The following is an 8787-nucleotide window of genomic DNA, read 5'->3' on the forward strand; positions in this document are numbered from 1 at the left end:
TGTGGATTCAGACTGAAGGGGCTTGAGGAAGCGGAAGCCGGAAAAGGGCAACGCTAGTCCCAGGTTTGATTGTGCGATGTAGGATTTCTATCCCTTTTCCTTGTGAGCCTGTTTTCAAAAGGGATTTTGGCCTTGAAAGTGTTTTAAAGAAAGGGATTGGTTTGCGAAAGAAAAATGTTTTAAAAACCATGGCTTGTTAGTTTATGGAAATCCTTGGCTTGTCCTGTCCATGGAATCCATAGCTTGTCTAGTCATGGAACCTTATGGCTTGTCCAGTCATGGGGCCCGCGACTTGAGTAGTTCGTGGGGTCATATGAACGATTTCATAATGTTAAATGGAGATTTCTTAAGCAAAGAGATCTTGTGAACTAGTAATAGAGTCTATTGCTGTAAGCCTAGATAGGATGCGGAGAGTGCATCCTCGGGGGCAGAACCCGAAACCGGTCCGGGTAGGCGAGGCACTTGGTTAGGTAAGTAATTTGTACTAATTACTTGCTGAAGCCTATAACATGGTTATTTTCAGTTATATTTCCTTTGAGAAAAAGGATATGAGGTTCCAGCTGTTCTGTCGGGACTGAATGTCTTATTTTATTTATGTACTCAATCATTTATTCATGCGCTCATTTATTTTAAATATTTCGAATTATATCCTACTGGGCCTTTCGCTCACGTTTTATGTTTTAAATGTTAAACCCCTCCCAGGAGACTCGAGGAGCGGTGCATGGTAGCTGGAGTTGCTACTGTTGGATCAAGTGAGGATTGAGTTTATCCTCTTGAACAAATGTAAGGAATTTGAGAAATTATGTAAACCTATTTAATATTGGATTTACTAGACTGTGGATGATGTCTATTGTAATTGATTATTTACATGTGCATGTATGTATGATACTGTATGTCCTGTGGGGTGGAGCCCTGTGTGTCAGAGGCTCCTGGATTATATCGTTTATTTAGATTTTTATGCAGTTAAGTGTGGGACCCGGTTGGGAATCTGCTTTATTAATCCCAAATCGAGTTCCACGTTTGGGGGGCGTGACAACTACGGGTTGATTCTCACCCCTTCTCTATTGGCCTAATTGGCTTGATTCATGGTGTTATCTTCAGTTTGGTTGCCTTGATTCACAGCGTTGCTTCTTGGAGGCATTTTTTCAGCTCGATTTTCTCATTGGAATTTTTCACACAAATCAAATATTTTGGGTTCGGTCTCCAGCATAGTCGCTAATTGTTGAGGGTGAAAATTCATCAATAGGATTATAAAGAAATTCTTAACGGTTTGTACGAATTTAATGATCTTTAAAAATATTAAAAGCAAAATTAAAGCAAGAACAAGTAAAATTTATAGTAGTTCACCTAGATTTGAGATCTACGTCCACTATGAGAAGGAGAGAAATTTCACTATTTTCGGAGGAATTACATTCACGAATGCTCCAGATCACACTTAGAGATTTTCTGACCTATAATCCCTTATTTATATCTTAGGTCAATGCCCCCGCTTGTTTCCTTATTCAATTTTGGGAATATTTCCCTTATCTTTTGGGATAGTTTCCCAAAAGATAGAGATTACAATCAATTAGGACAGATTCCCTATTTGAATTTTATTTATTTAAATTACAAGTAGTAAATCTTGGAAAGAATCATGTAGATCATTATCTTTACATAGCCTCGACTTCGTAGATGCTTTCTTTAACCTCTTCGCTATTACTTATAAATGTAGTTGACCTCATGTCCCCTTCTCAAGATGGTCAACTTCTTGCTTATAACAGATGCCTCCTTGTAGCAGTTGATTCTTAATAAAGTTATTTACTGACGTGGCTCTTAAAGTTAAGATGTACTTGATCATTTAATGCTCTTCTTTATAGCCTGCGAGCCCCATTCACAGTCTAATTTAGGGTTCGGCGTTTTACCCTACAATAAAAGAATTAATTGGATATCATATCAAATTATGTATTCGTCATTGGTATTACTCCTACATTGTAATTTTGGTTTACGAAATACTAACAAATCATCAATAAAAGAACAAATCATCAATAAGAATTAAGTTAGACAAAGATTTAGAGAAAACTGTCATCTAATACTCTATATATGCATTTTCAAAACACGGAAATGTGTATGGCGCATTTTGCGTATGATATTAGTTGTCGGTTTTCAAGAAACTGTTGGCGGATATTCGTTTTCTAAGCGTAAACGTGTACTAATGCAAGAGCATTACTATGTCATAATTATTTCCACACGTGCACTCATTTTCTTTCTTTTTCCTTTTTGTTGAAATTATTAACAAGTAGAAGGAGTAAACTCGAAAGTTTTCGAAGTTTGAGGTAGTAAACTGTCACTTTCTAAGGTTTGGGGGCACATTTGATCACATGTTCCAAGTGAGGGCGACATGTGAGAATAATCAAAAGTACACATATTTAATAGACGTGGTAAACTCTGCTTTTGATTCTTTTTATCTTTGGATTTTTAAACAGGAAATTTAAAGGAAGCTGCTTCTTTTGGATGGTAAGTATTAATTTCCATATAGACCAAGTGGCAAGGTTAGCCTTTTCCTTTCATGAAAAGACTTCGCGGACTAATTACTGTTAAATTCTCAAACAACGCGGACTAATTACTGTTCAATCCTCAAATAACGCGGATTAATTGCTGTTAAATTCTCAAACAACGTGGACTAATTACTGTTAAACTGTTGAAGAACTATCTTCTCATTTTTGTGTCTATATAATGTTTGCAAAAGAAAACAGAAAGACATGAGCACGATTGAAAAATAAAACTCTATTCTGCCATTCGTTTCATGATGCTAATTGCCCTATTTGCAGCAAATATTTGTGGAGTGCATAATCATTTGGTCAAGGCAGGTGGGCATCATTTTCATCTACATGACAAGAAGTTTGATCAAGTATATTGTTTTATATGATTGAAAACCATTATTTTTTGGATCGAGTTCTTAATTTCTTAGTGAGATAAATGATTGTGATTTCTATAATTTTTGTCCCTGAAGTGTTAAATAAGTGGCCTAGATAAATGATTGTGATCAAATTTTTTGATGTTTGTTTTCTGTATTCGTCTCTAATTCTAAATCATGATTCATGGTTCTTTACAGTATTTTTTTCTTACAAAAAACACACATAAAATGAGAATAATTCTGAATCATAGTTATGAATTTATAAATCAAACGAGAATTATTCTGGTTCTCTAAGTTTGTGAATCATTAGTGATCAAATATAGCCTAGACGTTGTATTTATAATTTGGATTTGGCAGACGTGGACTATCCGGTAACACGAAATTTGAGAGCCAAGCCAAGTCCTCCACCTTCTCCTAGAAGATCACCACCTTTGCAATTTGAACGTCCTCCACCTTCTCCTAGAAGATCGCCACCGCCTGTGCACTGTAAAAGTCCTCCACCACCTCGTTCTAGAAGATCGCCACCTTGGCAACGTAAAATGACTCATCTGCCACCACCTCCTTCTATACGCTTTTAACTTTCAAGTTGATACTTGATATATATGTTGTGACAGTGTTCATATATGCTAGTTATAAATTTGTCTATGAACATCATAATTGAGTTGGTTGAACTTTTATGGATATGTGGAAAACTTTTATAAAAGTTTTGTTAATTCTGTTCTTAATTTATTATTCTCTAAAAAATATTTAAAGTATAATACATTTAAAAAAGAGATGATTTTAATAGTGTAAATTAGACAATAAACTATTTTAGGGAAGTTATGAAAAAAGTAGAATTTAAAAATGTCGGGTATTAAAACGTCTTCTTGAGTCAACTCAAGTTGATTGATGACTTCCGGCTGGTTGATGAGTCTTCTTTAATTACTTGATATTGGCTGAATTGGTTAATTTGTTCATGCTCAAGTTGCCTGGTGAGGCTTGATTTATGGGTCTAGACAATTTATGTCCGTGATTAGAACCGATTCAAATTGACACATGTATATTCAGAAATGATGTATGAAATTTGACCTTAATAACAACTCAAAAAACAAGAGAGAAATCATTTACTCATAACACCATATTGCATATTGGAAGATTTTTGTGTTGCAATTTCTTGACAAGGCAGACGAAGATTCATTTGAACTAGAACCAAAAAAAGCTGTTGCTCTTGTTTTTTTTTTAATCTTTTTTTTTTAATGATTTTTTCATCATATATATAGATTAGTTTGACCAAATATATATAGATTTTTTTTTGTTTTGGTTTGTGATGATTTTTTTGTTGTGTATATATATATATACACACACACACTATCGACTATCAATCTATTATAATCTATATATATATATATATATCCAACATCTATAGATTATATAGAATTTTTTTTATCTGTTCAACTTCTTGCTTGCATGCCTTTGAATTGTTCTCATTTCTTGATTCTAAGCTCTTACCCTAATGCTTGCTTCTTCTTCTCTTTTTCTTTTTTTTTTTCCCTTTTTACAAAATCTTATATTTTTAATTGTTTTTCATTAAATATTTGTATCTTTTACTTGCTTTTCTCGAATATTCCTTATGTTGGTTGCTAAAATGATTTTAGATTAAAATAATGTAGAAGAGAATACAGATCATGTGGAAAAAAAAAATTTCATAAAACTTTTAGAGCAATACAATATAAATTACAATAGTTAATCTATACACTATAGAATTGAGAATGGAAAAACTCTTACCCTTTTTTCTTTCACTAAGGTGCTTGCCTATCACTAGTGAAGTTGGTGGAGAAGTTTACCAATATCATTTACTTATAAAGAAAGGTAACCCATTTTGAATTTGGAACAAATTCTAGTCCTTATCTGACCAGATAAATTCAGCCACCATAGGCATTTATCTTGTGGTTTGCGGCCATTATTATCTACAGGAACAGATAATTCTAACTTTGTCCTGTTATCTAATTTAGACTCAAATTCAAAAATACCCATTTAAAGTCAAACTATAAACTTATCTGAATTCATACTAGATAATTTGTTTAATAAGTAGTTAAATAACTTGGAGAGCAAGTAAACATAAGGAAATAATGGGACGTTGCGTTGCCATTTTTTATATGCTGCTGAGTCCGCTCCTAATTCTTGCCAATATTCTTGCTGTGTAGCATTATTTCGTCCACGCCGGTGCGTATAATTTATATTTGCTTTAATTGTGAGGTTTACCCTAAGCACAAGTAGTTTTATATATAGTAAGAATTTTTAAGGTAAAAGCTAATTTGGTTTTTTCTATTTGGAAGAACTGTTATTTCAGAAGTTAGATTAATTAATTTTTTAACGCTCTTTTTTTTTCCCTTTTTACAAAATCTTATATTTTTAATTGTTTTTCATTAAATATTTGTATCTTTGACTTGCTTTTCTCGAATATTCCTTATGTTGGTTGCTAAAATGATTTTATATTAAAATAATGTAGAAGAGAATACAGATCATGTGGAAAAAAAATTTTCATAAAACTTTTAGAACAATACAATATAAATTACAATAGTTAATTTATACACTATAGAATTGAGAATGGAAAAACTCTTACCCTTTTTTCTTTCACTAAGGTGCTTGCCTATCACTAGTGAAGTTGGTGGAGAAGTTTACCAATATCATTTACTTATAAAGAAAGGTAACCCATTTTGAATTTGGAACAAATTCTAGTCCTTATCTGACCAGATAAATTCAGCCACCATAGGCATTTATCTTGTGGTTTGCGGCCATTATTATCTACAGGAACAGATAATTCTAACTTTGTCCTGTTATCTAATTTAGACTCAAATTCAAAAATACCCATTTAAAGTCAAACTATAAACTTATCTGAATTCATACTAGATAATTTGTTTAATAAGTAGTTAAATAACTTGGAGAGCAAGTAAACATAAGGAAATAATGGGACGTTGCGTTGCCATTTTTTATATGCTGCTGAGTCCGCTCCTAATTCTTGCCAATATTCTTGCTGTGTAGCATTATTTCGTCCACGCCGGTGCGTATAATCTATATTTGCTTTAATTGTGAGGTTTACCCTAAGCACAAGTAGTTTTATATATAGTGAGAATTTTTAAGGTAAAAGCTAATTTGGTTTTTTCTATTTGGAAGAACTGTTATTTCAGAAGTTAGATTAATTAATTTTTTAACGCTCTAAGTTTTCTGTTAGGGATCATGCATTGTTGGGGCTTTTAAAATGATATTAGGAACTCTCTTAATTGATTCCTTACCGAGGGTTCTTTTAGTCTCTTGTGTGGTCCATATGTTAGCTAAATTTTGTTTTGAATTGTAGCTCCTTCAGTTTTGGTTGATGCCCTTACTAGCTATCCTCTCTACTATTTTTCAATATTTGATTCATACTGGTTAATGAATATGCTAAAGTACTTCCTTAGATTTTGTCCTTTGAATGTTTCATAATTATAAAACTAAAACCATGAAAGTTACCTTTCTTTTCGAGATTTTATTCTTTTCCTAGGAAAACTTTATTTTGTGACCATAAGAAATCAATATTTTATTTGAAATTGTACAGATCCGGACCATCTAGTAACAAGGAAGTTAAGAGACGGGCCAAGTCCTTCACATAGTAAATATATTCACAAATTGAACTGAGACATTTTCAACTAATAAATATAATTAAAATATTTCATATTTTTATATTTATTAATTATCGTTATTTTAGTCAAAATATAATTAACCAATTTAATTATATTTTTATGAGTGTCACCCTCCGCCTGCAAAAGCATCAAGTCCCCACCATGATCATAAAAACATAAGAAATAAAAAGGCTCATCTGTAACAGTGTGTTTGGTACGGTGGAAAAGAGAGAGGAAAGAAAATAGAGAAATGATTTTGTAGAGAAAAATAGAATCTTAAGTTGTTTGGTAGAGAAGAAATGAGGAAGGAAAATAAAAATTCATGGGGCCCACCAATTTTTAATCCTTCCAACCTTGGGAAGAAAAGATGAGAGAAAAAGTTTGACAAAAAAATGATATGTAAAATACCTATATCATAAATAATAATTTTAACCTACATCATTCATGATATTTTTATTTATATTGCGGTAAATAATAATTTTAACCTATATCATTCATGATATTTTTATTTATATTGCGGTATTATTGTAAAATACCTTAAATTTGACATTTTCTTGTCACTTTTCTTTCTCTTCTACCAAACAACATGAGAGAAAATCATTTTACTTCTTTCACCTAAGTATTTTATTTCTATTTCCTTCCTCTTTTCTATCCATCCTACCAAACATAAAAGAGAGAAAATTGTAGTAGTGCAAATTAGATATATAGTAAATTATTTAGCAGTACTCACGAAAAAAAAGAATTTATGAGGGTTGTAAGGAAAAGATATTTAAGTAAAGATATATTTCAGAAAAATTATTTTTAGTGGAGAAATTATGCAAAGGATTTATAAGGTTGCACTAAATATATACATATTATGTTGGGAACAATTTCTGTTTTTCTTTATTCCTGCCTCTTTTTATGTCCCTCCAATAATATTTTGACATATCAATTAAAATACCACGTCAATTGAAATATTCTTATCACGTCAATTAAAAAATCATGACATAATATGTTATTATTGGAGGAACACAAAAAGAAACAGGAAAAGGAGGCATATGAACCCATTTGGAGGATTACAAGGAAAGAAAAACATATTTAGGTAGAGTAACTTTGGAAAAGTTATTCCATAAGGCCAGTTCTATAAATATAATTTCACATTTTATAAATACTAGTGTTTTTTTTTTTTTTTTTTTTTTTTTTTTTTTTTTTTTTTTGCCCCCCCCCGCTCCAACATATGCAGGATAAAATTCTATTTTAAAAAGATCTAATCACATATGAAATAAGAACGAAATGAAGATTGACGTGAAAGCCCAGGTGAAACGGAGGTTGCCGTGCCTATATGATCCTATACTATAATTAAATTGCATTTATATATTTGAGTTGTAGTACAGCAATTTAAATGTATCTTAAAGATAATGTTAACATTCTCATTAAAACATATTTTTAGTTTTAGTGATAATCAATTTTTGAAAAATTAGACTTCGTAAAGAGTTTTGTAAAATATAAAATAAGAATTTGTGGTAGAAAATTAAAGGGTAATATGAAAAAATCTTAAATCATCAAAGCTACACTCACGATGCATACCGCGAATCCTCTTGAATGAGAGGGGTGCCTTTAGAAACGTGGACATAAATGGTGCATGACTATAGTCAACTCGTGCCGTAAGGTGTTGGACAAAGTTCCGCAACGAGTGGAACCTTGATATCCATAATTCCTTAAAAAAAAACTGAGCGCAAATAATTAAAAATTGTTATTGCAAGAATGAAGTAATATATTTTCATTTTTCATCTTATAAAACTTGTACCCTTCCTCAAATAAAAAGCAAATGCATACATAAACATTCTTTAGAGAAAGGAAATAAAAGGAATAACAAAACAACTCTCGAATCCCATTAAAAATGGGACTCGGCATATAAGCAATTAGTGGAGACTATGGCTTAGTTTGGTAGTGCTGTAGATTTTTAAAAAATTACTTTTAGTTGTGCTAAAGGAAGAAGCAGCTGCTACAAAGCACAGCTTAGTGTTTAGTAAACTATAATTATAGTAGCTGTGCTGGTTTTAAAATCAATATAATAACGTTTGGTAAATTATGAGATTGAATTGTTGTGGATAGTTAAAAATTACGACTATATTATAATATAATATATATATATAATTACAATATAATATATATTTATTATTATATTTAATATAATACAAAAAAACTATTATTATATAATATATTATATAATTATGATATAGAATATAATAATATTATTAAAATAATAACTGAAATAAT

Source organism: Morus notabilis, unplaced genomic scaffold (genome assembly GCF_000414095.1).
Source record: "Morus notabilis unplaced genomic scaffold, ASM41409v2 Scaffold951, whole genome shotgun sequence".
In the NCBI taxonomy this organism is placed as follows: domain Eukaryota; kingdom Viridiplantae; phylum Streptophyta; class Magnoliopsida; order Rosales; family Moraceae; genus Morus; species Morus notabilis.